Source organism: Gracilinanus agilis, chromosome 3 (assembly GCF_016433145.1).
Source record: "Gracilinanus agilis isolate LMUSP501 chromosome 3, AgileGrace, whole genome shotgun sequence".
Classification (NCBI taxonomy): domain Eukaryota; kingdom Metazoa; phylum Chordata; class Mammalia; order Didelphimorphia; family Didelphidae; genus Gracilinanus; species Gracilinanus agilis.
In genome coordinates, this window is record NC_058132.1 from 658910740 (window position 1) to 658922793 (window position 12054).

At 42.8% G+C, this 12054-nt stretch overlaps 1 protein-coding gene across 1 annotated transcript in view; it reads left to right on the forward strand.

The window, feature by feature from the left end:
- The window catches only part of LOC123242821 (schwannomin-interacting protein 1-like), a 161108-nt gene that overhangs the window by 143462 nt on the left and 5592 nt on the right, over nt 1-12054 (forward strand). The window lies entirely within an intron of this gene.

Sequence of the window (12054 nt, forward strand, 5' to 3'; positions counted from 1 at the left end):
ATGGACTGAGAGCTAGGCCTAGAAAGGGGAGGTTCAAATCTTGCCCCAGACACTTCCTAGCTGTGTGACCCTGGGCAAGTCACTTAACCCCCATTGCCTAGCCCTTACCATTCTGCTGCCTTGGAACCAATACACAGTATTAATTCTAAGACAGAAGGTAAGGCTTTAAAAAATTAAATTTAAAAAAAGGAGGCTATTACAGTCATCTGGGTGGAATATAACGAATACCCAAACAACTAATTCTTATGGATTTAATAAGTGACTGATATGTGCCAGGTCCCAAGAGAGGGAGGAGAGAATGGACAGGAAGAGATCATCTGGCAATGAAATCTTCAGAACTTGGGATGTGTTTGCATTGGCCATGGGGGGGCAAGAGGAACTGAAAGTCAAAGACATTTCAAGCCTGGGGAAATGGCGGCGCCATCAACAGACATTAGAGGAAGAGACCGGTTTTGTGGGAGTATATGATGAATGCAATCTTGTTCTTGTTGAGCTGGAGGTGCTGATGGAATATCCAGCCACAGATACCTGCCAGGCAACTGAAAATGAGAAACTAATGATCCAGGGAGGAGACAGAGATGTGAGAGTCTTCTAGAGGGATGTGATTATGAAGCCAATTAATGAAATCCCTAAAGGAGAAAAGTCAGAGAAGAAAAGGGACCAAAGAGAGAATAGACACAAACGCGTGCACTTGTAGAGAGATACACCCACAGGGAATACCCGTAGCCAAGGAAACCCATCTCCAATGAGGCAGGGCTCTAGTGTCCTTTATTTTCTCATGGTGTCCTCACTCACCCCCAAATGGGACCCAAGAGCTAGCCTGCTGGGCTTTCCAAACCTACTCTCGCCTATAGCTCAGCTCTGGACTGTCATGGCGGTCTCTGCCCCTCATGACTCACTCCTCAAAGATCTGTACTCCTTTGGACCCTGATGTGACAGAGCAAGAAAGCCCTTCCCCATTCCCATGTTTTTCTTTTTAAAGGCCACCAGGGATAAGGCTGATTCTCTAGCCAGCCCATTAACTAGCTACAAATTGTTCTTGTCTGCCCATTCTGCAGGGAGAAGTCTTCACTTGCTTAGGGTAGACATCCTCCTAAGTCACCAACAGGTTTAAAGCCTGTGGGCTTCCCTCAGCCTGGTTTAGCCTGTCTGCTGAGACAGTTTTACTGGGATGTGCCCGACTTCTTGGAGCCACAGGTGAGAGCTGGGTGACAGGCAGACACCAAAGGTGAGGGAGCAGCCAAGCATCGTGCAGTGCTTAGAGGCTGGTAAGACATCAAAGATGCCAAGATCACCCACTGCCTCCCTAGCCGTCACCAATCATCCTGACTCTTGTGTTGCCCTGACAGAGGTTAGGGCTTGTGAGAAGGAGCATTGGGCATCATCCAGTCTGGAAAGACTCACCGCAGCCAGGTTCTCTATGCATATAATCATCAATTTAACATAAACCCTTGTGCCCATAGCACCAGTCCCGAGCAAGTCAGACTCTGGCATCAGTCCTCTCTTTTTTTCAGGAAATTCTAAACAATAGAGAATTCACTTCTGATTCAAGGGCACTGGAGTTTGGACCTTTCTTTGCCATATTCTCAATGTGTGACCCTGGGCAAGTCATTTCCTTGACTTGATCCATTCTGTATCTCCTAGAGATGCCCTAAGAATTGTGGAGAAAATGCTGACCTGGAAATTTCTGGTATCAATTCAATCACAAGTCAATTCCCTTTCCCACACATCTAACTCTATCTGATCTATCATCCATCTAAAACAAATGAGATAAAATTTGTAAAGTGGTTGGCATGTAGTAGGAGTTTAATAAATGCTTATTTCCTTCCCACACAGTAGGCACTTAATAAACCCTTTTCCCCTTCTCCCCCATCTATCTAATCCATATACAAAGAGTAACCCAGTCTATTTCATTTTCCTAAACGTGGCACATTTCACAATCCAGAGTCACGTCTCTCTCTCTCTCTCTTTCTCTCTCTCTCTTCTCTCTCTCTTTCTCTTTCTCTCTCTCTTTCTTTTCTCTCTCTTCTCTCCCCCTCTCTCTTTCTCTTTCTCTCTCTTTTCTCTCTCTCTGTGTCTCTCTCTCTTTCTCTTTCTCTTCTCTCTCTTCTCTCCCCCCTCTCTCTTTCTCTCTCTCTCTCTGTCTTTCTCTCTCTCTCTCCCTCATTTCTCTCTCTCCAAGCAAACAGATCAGCCTGTGTGTGTAGGTAACACACACACACACACACACATACATACTTTATGATAGACATAATGTCAAGCCCATCTTGCACAAACCTGAGCATCAGCCATATTCTCTCTAAGCAGGAAGTTTGACGAAAAAAATGGCATGTATTTACAGCTGCCCTTGGATAGTGGTAATTCACATTTTATGCTCCATCCCCTCTGAAATCCTCATGAAATCGAAAAAAGATGTGGCATAAAAATGTGGGTGATTATTCATTATATATACTGCTTATGAATAATGCATTAAAGAGCCATTAAAATAAATGGAAAATAATGTATTTTAATGGCCTGTCCCGGAAATAGTTGGGCATATCGAGTCAAGAATAACACAGTTGGGCATGTGGCTTTTGAGTCATGGTCTCTCAGACAGATAATGCAGAACACTTTTATAAAAGCCAAACACACGGGAACTTGCACCTACAGTGGTTTTACGATGAAGGCTGCACAACTGCCTTCCAAGAAAAAGCAGATCATTGCAATCTGCCTTTTTAGTAATTTGCTATTCTTAGGCCTCCATGAAAGTGTGGTTCGATGCCTCTTTTTGGAATGGAAGTGATCCTGGCTGGCTTTTCGAAAACAACGACAGCAGGACTCAAGGTCTGGTCAAGGTCTTACCAAGATGGGATGACTTTTAGACTGGAAGGTCAAGTGCTTGTCTCTACCTGCTGTCTGAGAACCAGGCTGGCCAAAGCAAGCAAGACTCCTCATTAGAACAGTGGCCGTTGGCAGATGAACTCTATGTTTGGCCATTGTAGCTCATGAAGCTTTCTCCTGGTAGAGTTGAGCTCTGGGTCTAATGAAGGAATATCCACACTGTTGTGCTTGAGTCATTTCAGTCTGCCTGACTCTCTGGGACCCCATTTGGGGTTTTCTTGGCAAAGATACTGGAGCAGTTTGCCATTTCTTTCTCCAGCTCATTTGACAGAGGAGGAAACTGGGTTAAATAACTTAGCCAGGGCCACACAGTTAGAAAATATCTGAGGCTGTATTTGAACGCATGAAAATGAGTTCCTGATTCCAAGCATTACTCACTACCTGGATGCCCAGTATGCACACTAGCAAAAATCAAATAGCAGAATGGCCAGTAGATTCAGTTAGAAGGCCAACATCTGAATTCTGGATCTACCACTAACTCTCTCTGGGACTTTGTGGAAGTCATTTGACTTTTAGAACTTCTTTTGTTGTAGTTTTTGAGTCATTTGAGTCACGTTTGACTCTTTAGGATCCCCTTTGGTGTTCTCCTGGCAAAGATACTAGAGTGGTTGCCATTTCCTGCGCCATCTTTTTTTTTTTTTAACTTTTCTGTAACATAAAGTCACTGGGTGGGATCATGAAATCGTCTAATTAAGAACTAGGAGATCATCTAGCCCAACTCCCTCATTTTACAATGAGAAAATTAAGTCATACGAAGTTAAGGAACAAAATCGGGCTTTCAGTTTGAGTCCTTTGTCTCCAAATCTTGTCTTCTTTCCCAGGTCTGTGGTCTTCTTAAAGATCCCTTCCAGGTTTGTTCAGAACGAAATAGAATTGTGGGGATCGCTGCGTCTTACAAATCCCAACTGGGGAACCATAAGCGCTAACACATTCAAAACATATAATGACAAAGTCATGAAGAGCCAACCTCTAGGAAGCTAATTGCCTGGGGCTCATGGGCAGACACCAGTGATGATGAGGATGCTGCTAATATCTACTTCTGTCCATGGCTTCAAAGTTTTCAAAGCACTTTACTTATACAGGATGCTAGTAAAGCTTTAAGCGGAACTAAGATTTTGGGGACACCTCTGTTATCTCATTGGTCCTCACAACCACTGTTATTTAGTGCTATTATTTTTCTCAAGTCAAAACTGAGATTCAGAGGGGCTGGAGGACTTGCTCAGAGTTACCCCACTAGTAAGTTCTGAGGCTGGATTTGAACTCAAGTCTTCCTGACTCTGAAGCCACATTGTTATCCACTAATCCATTCTGGCTCCTTTTAAGAATGTTCTGAAATAAAAACAAATGTTTTTAGTTTGTTCTTTCTTCATATTGATCAGAAAGACTTGCTTCCAAATGCCCCTCCTTGCAGATGGTAACTTGAAGATTGCCCTCCTGTTCAGGGATGTCCTTGGGGAGAATGTCCCCAAGAGAGAAGGCCATGTGCAGGTGCCCAGGTTATAATTACTCGTGCTTAGCTGGAAATTTGTTCCTAAGCTATCTCTACTAAAATACTTTTTCCTAGTAAAAATAATAATAAGTATACTAGATTTGAAATCAGGGAACCTGGGTTCAAATTCTCATGCCATTAATACATGGATAGCCCAAGTTATTTCAACTAATCTTTTTGAACCTCAGTTTCCTCATCTGTAAAATGAGTAGGTTGGACTAGATGAGACCTAAGATCCTTTCTAGCTCTGAAATCTATGGCTCTATGACCTCTCAAGGCCTCAATTTCCTTCTTTAAATGAGGGAGTTGAACTAATGATCTCTCATCCATCCCTATATCTGGGTCTTATACTTATCCTTCTTGGGGGAGGGAGGAGGAGCAGGCCACGGGAAATAGAGGGGGTTTTTTGTATGAAAAGGCATTTGCCATGTGTTCAATTTATTCTGTTATTTTCTTAGTGGTTAAAACATCCTTCCTTTTTTAAACCTTTATCCATCTCTCAGTCTCTGAAACTTACTCCTAACCTTCCTTGCAATGATGGCCCCTACAGTGAAGAGAGGGGCAGTAGAACAGTGATTCCCAGTGTACAACTGGAGATAGACTCACTGAATGAGATCCCTGTTCCAGGTGATGAATTTAAAATCCATCAACAGTGAAGACTGACTAAGAAATCTACTCTGCCTCTGTCTTTCTTTCTTTGTATTTTTCTGTTTCTGTCTCTTTCTCTCTTCCTTCTCTCTCTCCCCTTCCTCTACTTTCTCTCTCTTTCCCTTCCCTCTCCTAACTCCTCTTTTCCCTCCCTGTCCTCTTGCTCTAAATCTCTTCCCATTTCCCCCCTTTTGATGCCATACTCTATCAATTGAATACCAAAAGCTACTTCTCAATCAGCTGAATTCTTCAAAAGGCCCAATAATTATTGATCATTTCATATTTACTGAGCCTTCTCTCTGGAGAATATGCCTTGACTTCAGATCTCTGGCCTTCATGGACAGTAACTCTTTGCTATCATCTTTTCTTTCTTTTTCATCACAAGGTAGTGCATAGGTGGCAAGTGGGTTCCTAGGTAACTGAAAAACAGATCTTTGGGAAGGGTCCCCAGCCAGCAAGTCCTACTTTAAATGTAGCATTTACCGCTTTCGATGTACCAGAGAACAAACAATAATTGAGTAATCTGTGTTAGATCCAAAGGACTACTGGAGCCAGCTGGAACCCAGAGCCGATTGTTAAATTTTCAGCGTGAGCATTTCCACTTCAAAAGTTAGCAAGCACTACAAATCAGGGCTTGACTTCTTATTTTGTTGACTGCGTAGACTTAAGAAAGTGATGGAATAGACGAGGGATAAATAACAGTAGCAAAATAGTGTTCAATAAACCCAAAGATCCCAGCTTTGGGGTCAAGAATGCACTATTTGACAAAAACTGCTGGGAGAATTGGAAAACAATATGGAGGAAATTAGCTTTAGATCAATATCTTACACCCTATACCAAGATTAACTCAGAGTGGGTAAATGACTTAAATATAAAGAGGAAAGTCATAAACAGATTAGGTGAACATAGAATAGTATATCTGTCAGATCTGTGGGAAAGAAAGGAATTTAAGAACAAGCAAGAGATAAAGAACACTACAAAATATAAAATGAATAATTTTGATTATATTAAATTTAAAAGTTTCTGTACAAACAAAATCAATGCAACCAAAATTAGAAGGGAAGCAACAAATTGGGGTGGGGGGAAATTTTATAACAAAAGCCTCTGGCAGAGGTCTCATTTCTCAAATGTATAAGAAGCTAAGTTAATTGTACAAAAAATAAAGTCATTCCCCAATTGATAAATGGGCAAGGGACATGAATTTGCAATTTTCAGATAAAGAAATCAAAACTATCAATAAGCATATGAAAAAGTGTTCTACATCTCTCATATTTAGAGAAATGCAAATCAAAATAATGCAAGTACCACCTCTTACCTACCATATTGGCCCATATGACAGTAAAGGAAAATAATAAATGTTGGAGTGGCTGTGGCAAAATCGGGACACTAATGCATTGCTGGTGCAGTTGTAAATTAATCCAGCCATTCTGGAAAGCAATTTGGAATTATGCCCAAAGGGCTTTAAAAGAATGCATACTCTTTGATCCAGCAATACCACCGCTGGGTTTGTACCCCAAAGAGAGAATAAAAAAATACTTGTACAAAAATGTTCATAGCTGCACTCTTTGTGGTGGCAAAAAATTGGAAAATGAGGGGGTGTCCCCGGATTGGGGAATGGCTGAACAAACTGTGGTCTATGATGGTGATGGAATATTACTGTGCTGTAAGGAATGATGATCTGGAGGCTTTTCATATGAACTGGGAGAACCTCAATGAACTGATGCAGAGTGAAATGAGCAGAACCAGAAGAACATTGTACACAGAAAGTAAAACACTGTAGAACAATCCAATGTAATGGACTTTGCTACTAGTATCAATGCAACAAGCCAGGACACTCTTGAAACACTTATCCAAAAGAATGCTATCCACATTGAGAGAAAGAACTATGGGAACAGAAATGCAAAAGCAAAACATGACATCACTTATCACATGTATATATGAGTAGGTAATTTGAGGTTTTGGCTTTAAAAGATTGCTCTATAGCAAAAATGAATAATATGGAAATAGGTAGCAAGTAACAACATTTGTACAAGCCAGTGGAATTACAGGTTGGGTCTGAAAGCGGGAAGAGAAGAGGGGAGGGAAAGAAAATGAATCATGTAAACAGGGGGAAATACTTTTAAATAAATAAACAAATAAATAAATAAATAAATAAAAGTGATGAAGAAAACGTTAATAATACAGATTAAATTCAAACAGACAATTTCCCCTCAGAGAGCTGGTTGTTAAATACTGGCCCGCAAGCTTCTGGTTTAGATTCCTTGAAACTCTTCCCCCAATGAAGTGAATCCTCCATTTAAAGCCCATTACTGATGCCTCATTGTAGCAGAGAGGTGACCTTGAGCTCTTGCAGGCTCTGCCAATGGAACATACGCCCTGACAGGTCCTACCGAGCTGGAAAGGCTTTTAATGTGAACCTAGCAATGGGCTGGGTGCCCATCACCTGAGGATTAGCTTAGTGAAGTTCTGAGGGATTCGTCACCAGAAGATGATTTTTTTTTCATCTACAAAAGACTAGAACAGGTGGGGTCTGCATTAACGGAGCGTCTATGCACCTACACCCAAATCCTAAACTCCCAAACACTAGCTTCCCCCTGGTGCTTATTCCTCTCCTCCTATCAGATTATTTTGTGTTTCTTTCACATCTATTTACATTTTCTTCCCCATGTGCATGCTCTATCCCCCCCTCCCATTTTATGAGACCAGAAGTCTAGTGGTTTTTGTGTTTGTATTCATGGCAAGCAGCACAGCTCTTGGCACCTAGGAAGCATTCGACAAATCTTGTTGAAATAATGGATGAAGGAAGCTGAAGGCATCTCTTTATTTTGCCTAGGACTGCTTTCAAAGTTCTAGTGAACTTAGACTTCTTACTACAGTCATTTCTTTTTTAGTGTTTTATTTATGCTTTGAGGGTTTTTTTTTTTAATCAGTCATTTCCTGATCCCTTCAAATCCTTCCATGTAACCAAGAAAAACACAGAAACAAAACCTAGCAGAGTCAGCAGCATTTTGCTGCCCCTCCCCCCCCCCACCCCAGCCTCTCAGAAAGCATTCTGGGTCAGAAGGGAGCCTGGAAGGTGATCTTGTCCATCTCCCTGCTCCAAGGCAGAACTGATGCTCCAGCAAGAGGAGGGAGCTGTCCACACACTTCAAGTAGCAGCTCAGAAAGCCTAGCTGGGTATTTGCATGTAGATTCCTTCCTCTTAATCCAAGCTCAAAGCTGGGCAAAAAGCTAAGGAATCCCTCTTGGAACCTGAGCCCATTGTAAGGTAATTTCCCGACAATCCCTTCTGAACCATTAGCTGTCATGTCACATAATTTCCGTTTCCAGAGAGCCCCATTCTTGGTGATTAGTTCTGTAAGGAATTATGGGGCTCACCCTCTGCAAAGGTCTCCCTGCTTTCCCACGGTGATAAAGCTCTCCTAAGGCGATTTCCTGCATTTCTACCCGAGGGGGCTTTCTTCTTTCATTCCCTCCAACTGCTCAATCCTCAATCTTTGGACTCTTTCCTCCCTTAGCAGTGTTAGGTTGGATAAACGCTACAGCTTTGGCTTTCAGTGCTAAATTGTCATCATCCCCCTGGAGGGATCTCTTGGGACAGGATTTTAGAACTCATAGTCAGAATTAACAATGGTTCAAGAAGAAAACATACAGGCTTTAAATGAGTGGCATTATGGGAAGAGTTCTGTGGCTAGGGTCAAAGCACCTGAGTTCAAATCATACCTCTAGCATGTACTGCCCTTGTGACCTTAGGCAAGTCCCTTAACTCCCCCCGGGTCCTCTGTGTGTATGCATCAAACCATATAAAGGAAGAATGCCCCCAGAAGAAGGCATGGAGCCCATAGACCAGCATCCCTAAAGGTGCCAGAGAAGCTTCCCCTCTCCTGGAAGCTGAAGGCTTGATGGCACCCAAATACACACTTGGTGATTGCTGGACAGTCATTCATTCTCCTTAGCTCTAGCCTCTGTCCATGGGCACAGGAGAACCCAGCGTGCCCCGATGTGCCATAGAGTAGGAAACACTCAAAACTATCATTAATCACAGATTTCAACCATAGGTGGCACCAGACTCCCATTGCTGCTGTGCGGTCTGGCAGCCTGGCCCACTTGGTATTCGTTGGTTCCTCACTGCTTTGAACCAAAGGAAGGATCTTACACCAGCCCAATGAGAACTGGCATGTGAGCACTGAAGTTATTCAGGAATAAAATTTCAGGGGGCAGCGAGGCGGCTCAGTAGATGGAGAGCCAAACAAATCTGACCTCAGACACTTCCCAGCTGTGTGACCCTGGGCAAGTCACTTAACCCCCATTGCCTCACCTCTGCCACTCTTCTGCCTTGGAGCCAATACACAGTGTTGGTTCTATGATGGAAGGCGATGGTTTAAAAAAAGAATACAGTTTCATATATATGGAAGAGGTTGTCACTGGCCATAGAGAAGAGCCAGTAATGCTACTCCCATCATCCTCCAGCTCCTGTGATATGGTTCAGATTAGTTCAATGAGCACTTATTGGAAAGCTGAGGGAAAGATCATGAGAGACAGTGGTAATGTGATGACTAAAGAACTGGCCTCAAAACCAGAAAGATCTGAGTTCAAGTCCCACCTCTGACTCATATGGTATGACATTGGGAAAATCTCTTAACCCTTCAGGGTTCTGGGCAACTTTCTAAGAATAAAGTTGCAGAAGGTTGACTCCCTCACCCAGAAATCCCTGATGCCCTTCTTGATAATCACACATAGACTGGGACAAGTTTAGGTAGTACTCTGGAAAGTGTCCTTTTTAACCACTCATCATATAGCATTGATCAGAGCCTTAAAGCTGGAAGCAATACTCCAAGGACATCTGATCCAAATCCTTGATGGGGAAACTGAGGCCCAAAGAGTTCGAGACTTACCCAAAGGTCCATACAAGCAACAGAACCAGGATCTGAACTCAAGTCTTCTGACTCCAAAGCTCATGCTCTTAAAATAAACCATGTATACATTAAGTCCCAGGATAATATCATGGTAGGAGTTCCCATGCATATATGGAGAGTACCATGTTATAGATATATTTTCAGTTATCTTTGGAGACTCCACTTCCAAGGGCATGAAGTTTCATAGAGACTGAGCTGCCTGGAGATTTGTGGAGAACCAGCTGCCTAGAGTCCATCTGGTTCCCAAGGGCCCTTCTAGTCAAGGCTCCATGGGCCATGTGTTCAATCCCAACTATCTCTGCACTGATTCTTCTTAGAGCAAGAGTTCTTGGCCTTGGACACCAGAAGTGCCCCTTTGGCAGTCAGAGGAAACCTATGGAGCCCTTCTCAAAAGAAGGTTTTCAAATAATTGAAAGAAATGTTAACTTTCAGTTAGAGCAGGGGTTGGCAACATATGGCTCTCGAGTTATACCTGGCTCCACCTCCCGACCAGCCAGTCCAGGCAGAACCCCAGGATGTGCCCCAGGGGGCCCTTCAGCTCCTGCCCCATATTCCAGCACCTTCCACCTCCATCCTCTTCCTTCCACAGGCATTTATGGCTCTCACTGCCAAAAAGGTTGCCTACCGTTGAGTTAGAGGTTAGTGAAAATAGGCACATAATAATTTTTCATCCAAGTTCATGGACCTCCTGAAATCCATCTGTAGAACCCTTGGAAGTCCCTGAATCCTGGGTTAAGAATTCCTATTTCAGGAACAACTGGGTAGCATAGTGGATAGAGAGCTCCAGGCTGGGAGTCAGGAAGACCTGAGTTCAAATTTCCTAGCTAGCTTCCTAGCTGTGTGACCCAGAGCAAGTCACCTAATCCTCATTGACTAACCCTTATTGACCTTCTACCTTAGAATTAGTATTGAAGGTAAGGTGTTTGGTTTTTTAAAAACCTTTACCTTCCATCTTAGAATCAATACTATGTTTTGGTACTAAGACAAAAGGGTGGTAAGGGCTAGGCAATGGGAATTAAGTGACTTGCCCTCAGCCACACAGCTAGGAAGCATCTGAGGTCAGATTTGAATTCAGGACTTCCCATCTTCAGGCCTGGCTCTCTATTCACTGAGTCACTCAGCTGCCCCCAAGGTAAGGGTTTTTAAAAATCCCTATTCAAGACCCCATCTGCCTGGGTTGGAGGAGCCGTGTAATTGTGGGGGCTGCAACTTTTTTTCTAATAGGACCTGTGGTGGCAGGTAACAAATATTCTCAAGCAGGGTGCCCTAAGACATTCCTTTCAGAAACTGCCAGTATTTTCTTCCTGAAGGCTTTCTCCTCCGAGTGAGATAGCATTTGCTCTGGGGTATTTCACTGTATTTAACCCACTGCAGGACTGTAGAGCCTGAAGCAAGAAAGCATACCAAGCCAAGCCAGGAGCCATCTTTGTTCTTCTAAAGACTCCAGTAGATCTTAAGACAGCTGGGCTGTTGGTAGAAACCAATTAGGAAATGGTTCATGAGTGGCAAGTTGCTGGAAGGGGAGGCTTTTCCCACTCATTTCACATGGTTGCCTCTGAAACTGATTTCCAGGATGAAGAAAATAATACTAATAATAATAGTTGGCTTTTGCCTAACACTCACTCTGAGATTTGTGAAGCTATCAAAGCTCCCCAACTCCAACTCTAGCCCTTTTTTCACTTCACCAATACAAAGGAAGAAAGTAAGGGTCAGGAGACTTGCCCTAGGTCATACAACTAAGTGAGCATTCCCATGGAGTTCAAACCCAGGGGTCTCCTAACTCTAGGTGCATGTTAAAGCACTCTAACAATAATAAAGTTACTACTTTTGGTAAGAAGGGGAATGGGGTCAAAGATGGTTTCCAGACCAATGATTTTTTCACTCCTTTCATGGGTACTGATTAGCAATTCTTCTGTAATTTAGTACCTTAAAGAACTGCCTGCCACATTAAACAGTTAGATAAATGACTTGTCCAGGGTCAAGCATTCACTATGTGTCAGCAGTAAAACCTATATCATCATCATCATCATCTTCTTCTTCTTCTTCTTCTTCTTCTTCTTCTTCTTCTTCTTCTTCTTCTTCTTCTTCTTCTTCTTCTTCTTCTTCTTCTTCTTCTTCTTC